Source organism: Poecilia mexicana, unplaced genomic scaffold (assembly GCF_051168715.1).
Source record: "Poecilia mexicana isolate PSO_F unplaced genomic scaffold, ASM5116871v1 scaffold_20, whole genome shotgun sequence".
Classification (NCBI taxonomy): domain Eukaryota; kingdom Metazoa; phylum Chordata; class Actinopteri; order Cyprinodontiformes; family Poeciliidae; genus Poecilia; species Poecilia mexicana.
This window is the reverse complement of record NW_028263389.1, coordinates 24,461,210-24,475,037: the sequence shown is the minus strand read 5'-3', so window position 1 is coordinate 24,475,037 and position 13,828 is coordinate 24,461,210. Positions and strand designations below refer to the sequence as shown.

At 43.2% G+C, this 13,828-nt stretch overlaps 1 pseudogene; it reads right to left on the bottom strand.

The window, feature by feature from the left end:
- Positions 1 to 1,365: 1,365 nt before the first annotated feature.
- On the bottom strand, positions 1,366 to 10,773 carry LOC106912381 (tubulin alpha chain pseudogene; annotated as a pseudogene).
- Between the last annotated feature and the right edge of the window lie 3,055 nt (positions 10,774 to 13,828).

Sequence of the window (13,828 nt, the reverse complement as noted above, 5' to 3'; positions counted from 1 at the left end):
TACATACGTATTAAAACTTTCGCTGTCCTAACATGAGGCAGATAATCTCTAAAAAAATAATCGATCTCCTCCCTGATCTGCATAATTACTCCACTCAGTCAGAAACAGCCAATCAGAGCTAGCAGTAATCAGCTAGCCGCCATGCTATCAGGAAGTTTTCATTCAGTAACTCTGGATTGTTTATTGTAATGGAACCTGTTTTTGCCTTTGAATGTTAAGTTTTATACTTGAACTTCTTGGCAATGTTGAGAGGTTTTATTTTGGCTCTTTGCGTTATTTAGCCTCTTCAGAGCCTTCATGTTATCAGTCTGTTAAAGATAGTATTATCAATAGCAGTACAATTTGCACAATGCCTGTTTTGTTTAGTTTTCTTCTTGGAAAAAGTTATTAAAAACAAGTTTTTGTCTAAATTAAGGTGAACTCATGGTTCCTTTTTCCACATAATGTAACCGGTAGTGTTTATGATAAAAATAAATAAATAAATACTAATTATGTGATCGGTATCGGTGATCGGTATCGGTGATCGGCCCTCATGGGTGATCGGTATCGGTATCGGCAGGAAAAAACCTGATCGGCACACCTCTAACATATACATGTATAAAAAAACATTTTTTCAAAATACAACTTACAGAAATAATACACAAGCATATATAAAACATATATATTTAACAGATTTCTGCATAAAGAAAAATATACTCTTACCAGTAAGACAAAACGAAAATAAAAACAAACAACTGAAAATAAAATAAAAACGAGTCGGGGTAATTTTATAAATTAACTGGTTATACTGCAGTGATTACCATTTACACTTTAGGGATGGTCCGCCCGGATCACTGATGGCTCCTCACAACATTCAGCATTTCCTTTGTTCTGGGCATTCAGGCTGTGGTGTCCATCATCTGGTTGACTGGGAGGAGTGTTCCCACATTCCTACCTGTCAGATCAGGTGATGGTTGAGGCCTTCCATCGGGATCATCATGATCAACCTGGATGATTGTCACTTTGTGGAGGGAGCACTGTCATATTTCATGATCAGTCATGCAACTCAGCTGCACGTTGTCATGCTGTTTCTGCCAGCATTTATATCATCCTCAGACATTGTCTCCTGGATCCTGAACTTTTGCCATCCCTCTTGAACCTTTTATCCCTCATCTCAATGTAAAATTGCCTCTCTACCTTCCCTGTTTCCCTGACTCTAGCCTGGCAAAAGTCCAACCAGCTGAATTCTGATTCTGCCTGTTTTAGTCTCTGCCCCTCTCATTTTTTTGATGTAACATGAATTATAGAAAAAATTGGTAAAATATCTTGTTCCTTTAGTCTAGAGGGCAGAACAACCTAAACTGTTCACCAATGAGATGTGAGGCCTCAGTACCTGCAAATATAAAACACAACAGTGAACCTCAAAAAAAGGCAGCCACCGACACAGCATGAACACCAGACACACATCCTTTGGTTTAAAAAAAAAATCCAACAGCTCTGCCTCTGCCCCCATTCTTCATTCATTTTCTACATTTGTACAGCTTTCACTGCTAAAGCTGCAGAAGGTGCAGCTCTATTTTTAAAATCAATCAGACAGACAAACTACTATGAAATGGCATGGAGATAATGTGATGGTGTGGCGAGGTGACCTTTAAACACAGCCACTGCTACATCCCAAGCACTGAAAAAGCCTGACCTTTGTAGTACCATTACAGAAGATTCCAATCTGAAAGCCAGGGAGGGAGGGGTAGGGGGGGTGTCCAGTAGGCACACATGTGCACACGTAAACCACTCAGACACACACACTGACATCAAATATAGTTTATATCTCCTTCATGATATGTGCCACTAAAAGCATATAGACCTAGAAGATAATTCAGAGTGTTACATAGACATGTATACACAGAAACAAACAAATATGAGACATGTGACCTGTGTGCATGCAAACAACACTGTAACCTTCCTGTTGGCTGCAAAGGCCAAATGTGGTAATAGCTTCCTCTATGTTAATGCTGGTTGGTGGAGTCCCTTTCTTTTCTCCTCAGTATTCCTGTCAGGGAGAGCTTGAATCGTTTTGAATTGCAAAATGCCGAAAGCAGAAGGCTGCATTGTTTGTAATGCAATTGGAAGTGTGTGTTTGGAAAAAAAATACACAAAGATGTCCTGTGGAGTGCTGCAATAGAATAATTATGTTCAATGTTGTGAGTATTCAGATGTGAGAGGGTAGATTCAACAATCTCATTAAACAAAAAGAGAACTGGTAGTAATTATGGCTGTGGTAGAGAGAAAAGATCAATATGCATTGATTATCTTCTGCCTACTTAGAATAATAGGTGATGTTTGAATGGGTGATGTGATGACACAGTTTCATCACATTAGAAAAATAATTAATTTCCAAAAATATAGTTTCAAGTCAGAAATGGTTTGCTTTAGGATCAGTCGGTTTAAAACAAGATGAATGGCAATTATCTGAAATTTCAAGGCCATTTAAATACAAAAATATTTTATTCTTTTCGCATACTATAAAATGTCAGACTTAAAATTTACTTTTACTTATCCCGATAGTAAATTTACAAACTAATTGAGATTTGAGTTTTTATCAAGCAAAGCAGACTAGAGTTTAGATCAGGCCTAAAAACTCTAGCCTGACCTTTCCTGAGCCCATTGAGGTGTGAACCGATCTGACAGAGCTAATTAGTCTCAGTGCTGTAGGCATTCACACTTTTGAGGTCTTCCACTGTTTTCTATACACTTTTCTGCACTTATGTGTACTTGTGCACACTTTGTGCTATTTCAACCATTCAACTTTTACCATATTCTGCTCATTCCAGACATTAAGGCTTTGTCTTTTGGTATTGATATCTTCTACGATTTTTGAAATATTCAGTTATTTTTCTGATAATCTTGAATGAAACATCCCATAATTCCTAAAGAATTCTGTTTAAAACTTTTTATTCTTTCACAGCTACTTCCAATACTTTCAGATAGAAAACTATCCATCCATCCATTTTCTGCCGCTTATCCGGGGTTGGGTCACGGGGGCAGCAGCTTCACAAGGGAGGCCCAGACTTCCCTCTCCCCAGCCACTTCTTCCAGCTCCTCCGGGGGAACCCCAAGGCGTTCCCAGGCCAGTTGAGAGACATAGTCCCTCCAGCGTGTCCTCGGTCTTCCCCGGGGCCTCCTCCCGGCGGGACGTGCCCGGAACACCTCACCAGGGAGGTGTCCAGGAGACATCCTGACCAGATGCCCGAGCCACCTCAACTTGCTCCTCTCGACGTGGAGTAGCAGCGGCTCTACTCTGAGTCCCTCCCGGATGACCGAGCTTCTCACCCTATCTCTAAGGGAGAGTCCAGACACCCTGCGGAGGAAGCACATTTCGGCTGCTTGTATCCAGGACCTCATTCTTTCGGTCATGAACCAAAGCTCATGACCATAGATGACGGTGGGAAGATCCCCAGATACTTAAATTCCTCCACTTGGGGCAGGATAATCCCCCATGACCCGGAGAAGGCACTCTACCCTTTTTTGTATCAAGATTATGGCCTTGGATTTGGAGGCACTGATCCTCATCCCTGCCGCTTCACACTTGGCTGCAAACTGCTCCAGTGGGAGGTGCAGATCACGACTTGATGAAGCCAATAGGACCACATCATCCGCAAAAAACAGAGATGCGATCCTAAGGCCACCAAAATGGATCCCCTCAACACCTCAGCTGTGCCTAGAAATTCTGTCCATGAAAGTAATGAACAGAATCAGTGACAAAGGGCAGCCTTGGCGGAGTCCAGCTCTCACCGAAAATGAGCCCAACTTACTGCCGTCAATGCGGACCAGACTCTGACACCGGTCATACAGGGACCTGACAGCCCATATTAAAGGGCCCGGTACCCCATACTCCCGGAGCACCCCCCACAGGGCTTCCCAAGGGACACGGTCTACACATGTAGACCGGTTGGGCGAACTCCCATGCACCCTCCAGGACCCTGCTGAGGGTGTAGAACTGGTCCAGTGTTCCACGACCAGGACGAAAACCACACTGCTCTTGAATCTGAGGTTCGACTATCCGACAAACCCTCCTCTCCAGGACCCCTGAATAGATCTTACCAGGGAGGCTTAAGAGTGTGACCCCCCCTGTAATTGGAGCACACCCTCCGGTCCCCCTTTTTGAACAGGGGGACCACCACCACAGTCTGCCAATCCAAGGGAACTACCCCCGATGTCAATGCGATATTGCAGAGTCGCGTCAGCCAACACAACCTCGCAACATCCAGAGCCTTAAGGAACTCCGGGCGGATCTCATCCACCCCCAGGGCTCTGCTACCAAGGAGCTTCTTAACCACCTCGGCAACCTCGTCCCCAGAGATTGGAGGGCCCGACCCAGAGTCCCCAGGCTCAGCTTCCTCAATTCCGCAGCTCTGATAAGCCGCCTTGGCAATGGAGGCACGGAACATGGTCCACTCAGACTCAATGTCCCCCACCTCCCCCGGAACGTGTTCGAAGTTCTGCCGGAGATGGGAGTTAAAGCTCCTCCTCACAGGGGACTCCGCCAGACATTCCCAGCAGACCCAAATTACACGTTTGGGCCTGCCAGGTCTGACCGGCTTCCTCCCCCACCACTGGAGCCAACTCACCACCAGGTAGTGGTCAGTGGACAGCTCCGCACCTCTCACCATTGTCCAAGACATATGGCCACAGATCCGATGAAACGATGACAAAGTCAATCATCGAACTGCGGCCTAGGGTGTCCTGGACGTTATGGACAGAAGTCCAACAACAAGACACCACTCGAGTTCTGATGGGAGGGAGCCGTTCCTCCCAACCACGCCCCTCCAGGTCTCACTGTCATTGCTCACATGAGCGTTGAAGTCCCCCAGCAGAACAAGGGAGTCCCCAGGAGGGGCACTCTCCAATACCCCCTCTAAGGACTCCAAGAAGGGTGGGTAATCCGAACTGCTGTTCGGCCCGTAAGCACAAACAACAGTCAGAACCCGTCCCCCCACCCGTACGCGGAGGGAGGCTACCCTCTCGTTCACCGGGGTAAACCCCAACGTACAGGTGCCGAGATAGGGGGCAACAAGTATGCCCACTCCTGCCCGGCACCTCTCACCGTGGGCAACTCCAGAGTGGAAGTATGTCCAGCCCCTCTCAAGGAGACTGGTTCCAGAACCAGAGCCATGCGTCGAGGTGAGGCCGACTATTTCTAGCCGGAACCTCTCAGCCTCACACTCTAGCTCCGGCTCCTTCCCCACCAGAGAGGTGACATTCCACGTCCAAAGAGCCAGTTTCAGCAGCCGAAGATCGGACCACCAGGGTCCCCTCCCTCGGCCACCGTCCATCACACACTGCACCTGACCCCTTTGGCCCCTTCGACAGGTGGTGAGCCAATTGGAATGGGGATCCACGTCTCCTCTTCGAGCTGAGCCCGACCAGGCTCCATGGGTAAAAGCCTGGCCACCAGGCACTCGCCATCGTGCCCCACCTCCAGGCCTGGCTCCAGAGTGGGGCCCCGGTGACCCGCGTCCGGGCAAAGGAACACTAAGTCCAACATTATTTCTCATCATCGGGGTATTCAGGCTGCGCTTTGTCTGGACCCTCACCTAGGACCTGTCTGCCTTGGGTGACCCTACCGGAGGCTTAAAGCCCCAGACAGCATAGCTCCTGGGATCATTGGGACACTCACACTCCTCCATCATGATAAGGTGGCATACAGCAAATTCGGAAGTGTCAGATTTCCAGTGCACGTGTTGTATGTTAAAAATACAGTGTTAATTCAACAACATGAGTGTTAGTGAGTGTTAGGGAAACTAACACTCATGAAAGAGTTCCAAAGAGTTAAACAAAAAGCAATACAGTCCAGTGTTTTCTAAATTATTCCCAACAGTCTAAATCAACACTCAGTGTGGTGTTGATTTAGAAATCAAAATCAGACAGTTCTTCACACAATTGTAAGGCAGAAAATGCCTTCAGGAATCCAAATTTTCTTTATAACATCTTATGAGAACTGTAAAGTAGAGCCCTCTCCTGTTAAAAACGAATATGATACCCCAGTAGGTTATATAGTAGGGTGCCCCATTGTTGACTCATGGTTGCTAAAAACCTTACCAGACTGACCGATTTTAGAGACATAATGAGTGTAAAATATTGAATAAAATGTTGTGTCGCATGACTGGCTTTATTTTCACTCTTATATTTAACTTTATGACACACAAAACTACAAATTAATCGTCCTTATTGTCTCCAGGTGCATTCTGGGTAAAGCTTGTCACCAACATCATCATCAGTCACTTGGCAACAAATGGCAAACCAGCTAGAGCATTTCTACGGACTACGTTAACATGTTTTGAATTTGTGTTTCATCATTAGTGATGAAATTACTTATGTTTCTGTTCTCTTGGTTTGTTATACTTCATGTCAGATGGACTTTAAAATGACATAGTCGCTCTCTCTGGTGATGAAACTTGTTAGCTCCGATGTTGCGGGCATGTCCATGTTGTAAAGTTAAATTATCATGAGCTTTATTATTTGGGCCCGGACATTAGCCCCGCCCCCCCGGCCGACGCTACTGCGTCACATGTTTGCCTGAGGAGCGGAGGCAGCAGTATGGCATCTTCTGTGGAGCTTATTATAACAAGGTAAGTTCCATGTTAAAATGATAATGTTTTTGACTATTTTTTATGGAGGCATTATTTTTCCGTTCACGCAAGAGTATCGATTCATATACATAGTTCGCTCAACGTACGCTTATTTGTTTGGATATCATGGTATGCACGATTGTTTATTATCTTAACCGAACATTGAAACTGTCAGGAAAATCTAGAGGCCATTTGAGTTAACATTATTTAGTTGCGGGGTCGTTTTTTTTAATTGTTTGGCTGTAGACTGCAAAATTGGGGTGTGGCTGTGCTGGACCATTGGCTTGATCTATGCCACAGGTGTCTAACTCCAGTCCTGGAGGGCCACTGCCCTGCAACATTTAGATGTGCCGCTGCTGCACCACACCTGAATACAATAATTAGGTGATTAGCAGGACTCTGGAGAACATACCTATGCAATGAGGAGGCAATTGAGCCATTTGACTCTGGTGTTTTGTACCTGTGGCACATCTAAAAACTGCCAAAATGTTTTTTCTTTGTTAGTGTGTCATGTTGGTGACTGAAGCCTGTTATGATGACTTCAACACATTTCTTCAGACAGGTTGGCACGACTTTTAATGCTGACCAAAATTTTTTCTAAGCTGACTAATTTTTTTTAGTTATTATTTCTGACTTTTTTATGCTTTATCTTGTAAACCAGGTGAGCAGAGTAATTTGAATGAATATGATGGTGACACACACAGGTGAGTCTGATTAGTTTTGCTCACACTACTTTTTAAAATATTTTATTATCCTAATGTTTCTACTATTTTTCCTTCCAGGCTGGAAGTCTTCCTCCTCTATGTTGGCAAAAACAAGAGCAGCACCAAAGACACTTCACCATCAGTGATCACAAGACCATCCATGGCCGCTTCCAATGAACTTTCAAAGCACACTTCACCTTCAGTGCAAAGTACCATGAATGTATGACCTTTGTTGTATAGTATATTGCTGTCAGTGCTGTTTGATGTTTTGAAATAAAAGATTATATACTGCAACTGGTGCAACTGGTCTCCTGCAAAAGGAAAACAGACGGTTTGCTACAGTATAGTTTTGATACACATGAAATGACAATAGATTTTACTTACTTTACCCAAGGGGTTCATGCATAAGAATTAAGTGGCATAATACCAAAAAATAGCCAGGCAAAAGCATTCCACAAAAAATTAAAATGAATAAAAAGCAGTCAAAGCCCAACGAAAAACTCATGAAACCTTAAAAAGGCTAGGGATTGATTGATATTGAGCAAGACCACTCAGGAAGATTCAAATACTTTGTCTTCTTGAAAGACAAGGTAAAACTTGGTGGTTTGACACTTTTTTGCTTGTCACTGTAACTGAGAATCTCCCAGTTCCTTTAGTCAATTGCACACATCTGTCTTTCCCCCTACATCAATAACATATTTTGCTCTTTTAGCCGCAACAGCATGGAATGAAGGTGGACATCTGAAGTAGTAGCTGTGATGCTAAACTCAGCTTGTGATGGAGTCAAACGCTCAATCACCAGAGGAAGCAGAAATGGGTGACGTGTAGCATGGCTTGTGTAACACTGACATCTTTTGGCCAACTCCTCTGTAAAAGAGGTGAGACTTGAGTCACTGCAGCATAAGAGCCAACTACACCACAGTAAATAAAGATTATGATCACATTATGCAAGTGACTGCTTCATCTGTTCACACTACATCTCCGTTTTCATATCTGGACAGTTATTTGTGTCCTAAAAAGACAGAGAGTATGCAGACATACATCGACAAAATTGATGATTCCCCAAAGTAAAAAAAACTAGAACTCTGTCCAGATGTTTATTAAGTAAGGAAAGAAACAGATTGATCAAATAGTTTATGGATTTTTTTTCATACAATTCACCAATGCTTATTCTTCAAGATTTTGATGTAAAATTATCCTCATTCAACAAAAATTGTTTCTGATAGGTAATGAGACAGTTTCCTCATAGAAAAATATAACAATGTAAAAGAAGGATCAAATTAAAAAATGAAAATTTGATGTGAAGGAGAATTTACCCTTAAAGCTGCAGTATAATATAGTATGAGACAGAAAATCTGTGAAGAATTGAACTCTTCCTCCTCACAGTGCTCCTGCAGCCACCTGGAGAAATGCATCGCTCCCGGTCAGAAACAACCAATCAGAGTCAGGACTCCGCGTCTTTGGACTCCAGCCGGATTACAGAAAGAACTGAAATGGTAAATGTCGGCATTTGTTTGCTCAATTCTGAGCCTTGCATTAAGTTCTCTTTTTAAGTTCTAATCTTTTTATGTTATGTGCTGTGGGAAACACCTGTTTTTTGTGTGTTTTTCTTTTTTTTTTTCTCCTTTGACTGCAGGTACTACAACACATTTTACTGTCACATACACAATTACTGTGTGTAACTGTGCATGTGACAAATAAAACTGATCAAATCTAAACAAACCTAATTAATGTATTTTTTACTTTTATTGGGTTTTTTGGGTGCTATAGTTTCATGTGTTTTCATAATGATTTAATATTCACTAACAGGGGCGCTGCCAGGAATCTTGGGTCCCTGAAAAAAAATGTCATTGGGCCCCTTCCCCCCACGCAGCTGTTACAATTTCTTGAGTCTATCTGACCCATTAAAAGCGTCACAACAGCTTGCAACTGCCTTGCTTTCTTTACTCCAATACTGATAACAAGTACAATATTTACTGCTCATGAATTTTACATGCAAGAGTAAAATTCAGTATGCATACAGTATGCAAGTAGGTTGCTTACATTTTTTCTATTAGTTTTAGATACTGAAATGTCTCTCCCCACGAGCAACAGTCATAGGCAACATGCAAAATATACATGAAACAATCCAGACTTCTCAAAAAATGCTCTGTAGTTACATTTTATTCAAGCTGCAGTATGTTTTCTCCATATTTGTTAAAGCTGTCAACATGTTGTGACAGTTTATTATGAGACAGATAATCTATGAAAACAGTCAATCTCCTTCCTGAACTACTATTGCTAGCTAAGGTACTGCATCGTTCTGACCAAAACAACCAATCAGAACCAGTAGGACGCTCTTAGCACTGTCAATCAACCTCATTCACTCACTGCTAAATGTGCTAATGGTGGAGAAACAACTTATCATTACAGGAAAATCATTTATCTGCCATCACTTGGTAGCTATGCTAATTAGACTGAGCATTCACAATAGGCTATGGTAGCTGCAGCATAGCACAGAGTGAAGCAGAGGAAGGATGAGCCACACGAGATTGTGACTGGCAGCACTAAAACTCTCCTGCCACTGATTGGTTGTTTCTAGAGAGCACTGGGAGAAAGCAGAGGAAATAGATTTTTCACAGATTACCTCTTGTATCATACTGTCACAACATAATGACAGTTTTAATAAATATGTGGAAAAAAATATTTGTATAAAAGTTACATACTGCAGCTTTAATTTCACTCAGGAGAGGATGGTACAAGGGACCAGTTCAATATATGAATATGTTGGTAATTTTTTTCCTTAATTCATTAAATGCTAATGAAATGGAGGCAAACAGTAGTCTGTAGCTACGCTAACTATGCTAAATGGTTGATAATCTCACACAGTCTGCCCACCTTGGATTTCTTGCCATAGTCGACAGACAGGCGCTCCATCAGCAGGGAGGTGAAACCAGAGTCAGTGCCTCCACCGAAGCTGTGGAAAACCAGGAAACCCTGAAGACCATTACACTGGTCAGCCAGTTTGTGAATCCTATCCAAAACAGGATCAATGATCTCCTTTCCAATGGTGTAGTGCCCACGAGCGTAATTGTTGGCAGCGTCCTCTTTACCACTGATCAGCTGCTCAGGGTGGAATAGCTGGTGGTAGGTCCCAGTGCGCACCTCATCAATGACAGGGGGCTCCAGGTCCACATACACGGCCCTGGGAACATGCTTTCCAGAACCGGTCTCACTGAAGAAGGTGTTGAAGGAGTCGTCTCCTCTTCCTGCGGTCTTGTCATTCAGCATCAGACCGTCCGGCTGGATGCCATGTTCCAGGCAATACAGCTCCCAGCAGGCAATGCCAATCTGGACTCCAGCCTGACCAATATGGAAGGAAATACACTCACGCATTTTTCTTTATTTTCTGGACGTTCAAGGACGAAGTAGAAATCTAGAAATGAGTAGACTTTCAGGACAAGGCAACCTTCGGCGTAACCTGAATAACTGCCCTGAAGATCTAGAACTTTTTCCAGCTCTTGTTGAGGTTTCCAGTGGGTTAACAGCTGTTGTTAAAATACCCATTTAATACTCCACCTTGGTAAGAGAACGGTTATAGGAAATTTAGAGGAGGTCACAGAGGTGAATCCAGTTCAGTACAACCAAAATGATTCATGGACAACCCCTCATCTTCCTGTAAACTCATGCACAGCACAGTTAATACCAGAAAGCAGTGAGACACAAGATGAGACATGTTTGAAGTGGCATCCTCCTGTTGATTTGTCTCACTTGGGGAAGAATGAACAGAAATTAGTCAGGGATATGTTGTATGAGGAGTCGGAAGTCTTTGCTAGGCATGACTCTGACATTGACTGCATTCCAAATTTGCAGTTGAAAATTCACATTAAGGACGAAACACCTGTCCAGATGTCCTAATGCAATTCCTAAACCCCTATACAAGGAGGTGAAAGAATATGTCCAAAATCCTCTTGACCGTGATTGGATTAGGAAATCCACCTCACCATATTCATCCCCTGTCTTCTGTGTCAGAAAGAAAGATCAGAGTTTACGACTGTATTGATTTTAGAAAACTGAACCAAAAAACTATTGCTGACCACCACCCACTTCCACGTATCCAAGATCTGTTGGACAATCTGGGGGGTTACTCTTGGTTTTCACTACTTGACCAAGGCAGTGCATACCATCAAGGCTTTGTTGATGAGAGTTCAAGGCACATGACTGCATTCAGCACACCTTGGGGCTTGTATGAGTGGGTCCGCCTCCTATTTGGCCTTACGAATGCCCCAGCTGCTTTCCAAAGGTGCATGGAAGGGGTCCTTGATGGTCTGAGGGATGAGTGCTGCTCTCCATATTTGGATGATGTGCTTTGTTTTTCCAGAACTTTCCAGGATCACATTGATGATTTGAGGCTTGTGCTTCGCCTCCTGCAAGAACATGGTGTCAAACTGCGACCAAAAAAATGTGAGATTTTTAAACGTCAGATCAGATATGTTGGCCGATTAGTGACTGGTGAAGGTGTTCAGATTGATCCACAAGATCTTGAGGCGGTGAACCAACTTAAAGACAGAGAACCAAAAAGTGTGGGAGAGGTTAGGGCCCTACTAGGGTTCCTAGGCTATTACCGCACTTTCATTCAGGACTTTTCCAGGGTAGCTAGACCACTGTTTAAACTCATAGAAAACTCCAGAGAGTGTAATCAGAAACCAGATTCAGCTAATTCCAAAACTCAGCCGAAGTCTGAGAATACTGGACAGTTACCATCCAAAACCCCAGTAAAGTGGACAGGAACACACAGCAATGTAGTGTCCCAGCTTGTTGACATGCTAACAAGTCCACCCATATTGCCCTACCCAGATTTTAATTTACCCTTTGTCCTCCACACTGATGCATCAAATGAAGGTCTGGGTGCAGTACTTTATCAACAACAGGAAAACAAGCTCTGTGTTATTCCATATGGCTCCAGGACACTCACACCTGCTGAGAAAAATTACCATCTTCATTCCGGCAAGCTAGAATTTCTTGCTTTGAAGTGGGCTATTTGTGATAAATTTCGGGATTATCTGTACTATGCACCCACCTTCACTGTACACTGATAATAATCCCCTTACTTATGTCCTGAGCACAGCTAGGTTAAATCCCACCGGACATCGCTGGGTTGGGGAGTTAGCTGACTTTCATTTCACCATAAAGTATAGACCTGGAAAAACTAATGCTGATGCTGATACCCTCTCACGTTACCCAGTCCCTCTAGAGCGAGGTCTCAAACTCAATTTCACCAAGGGCCACTTCAGCATATTGGCCACCCTCAACGGGCCACATTGACGGTACAAATCAGGAGTGACCAGGTGCAGTCCTCTAGACTGCAACTTTTAGATGCATCCCTGCTAAAACACACCCCAGACAAAAGGTTGACTTCCCTCATTAGCAGCAACTCAGTTCTGTAGAGCCTTATAATGAGTAAATGATCCTGGTGTGTTAGAGAAGGAACGCATCTAAAGTTGCAGATGGTAGCTCTGGAAAACTAGACTTGGGCACTCCTAGCATACAATGTTAAAAATAAATTAAACACCTCATATTGTTAAATAACGCTTTGGAGCTTCTGGTTAGGAAGCACATTCAAAACCTTTGGTTGAAATGATGCGTTAAATTCAAGTCTCCATTACAGACCAGAGAAAACTAAAGAGAATGCAACACTGTGTTAATCCATTTGAGGAGCTGGTAGTTTACCTTGAGGAAATAAATGACGATGCAAAAGTTAATTAGACTGTAACATGCGCAGTCCGCTGCTCAACCACTGCGGAAGCGGCTACGCCGCTGCGAAGAATTAAAAACCGCTGGAAGTAACTCATCTAGAAGATTTAAGAAATGGAGCCTTGGTGCACGTTACCCAGGAGAGCGGCATTCTGGAGGAGCGCTGCAGACGTAACATCTGTCCGTTTCGGAGAAGAGAAACCACGCAAATAAATGAATAAATAAAAAATCCTGGTAAAAGCGCACACCGGACCGCTCAGGGTAAAACACTCACAGAGTTCAGTTGATCTGTTTGGATCAGACAGATCCAACTGACTGATGAATTAGTGCAGATTTTTCTGCAGATGGGAACCAGGAGGAAGTGCGTTCAGACCCCAGCGGGTGAAGTGATGCTAATTTAAGTGAAGTCGCTTAATTTAATTTATTAAAAGTTATTGGGGCCTCAGTCAGTGGTTTTTGTCACTACGAGAAAAATGTAGATACATTTTTCTTCTTAATTTGTGATGGGATCTGGATTCACAGTGAATATTAACTAAACCGCATAAAATGCGGCTAAATAGCCGATGTCCGATGTTAATATGATTGTAATTTCACTGGTAAAAATAGTACATGACCGATTTTTTTTTTTTATGTTGTCGGTCAAGATAACGGATAACAAAAAAAGTCTAGCGCGACCTTCCGCCCTGACACCAACTCACACACATCTTCATTCACAGTCTTACTTGTAAATCGATTTTTCTTTTCTTGGACATTTTGATGTTAGCTTGTTGACGTCTCAGTTTT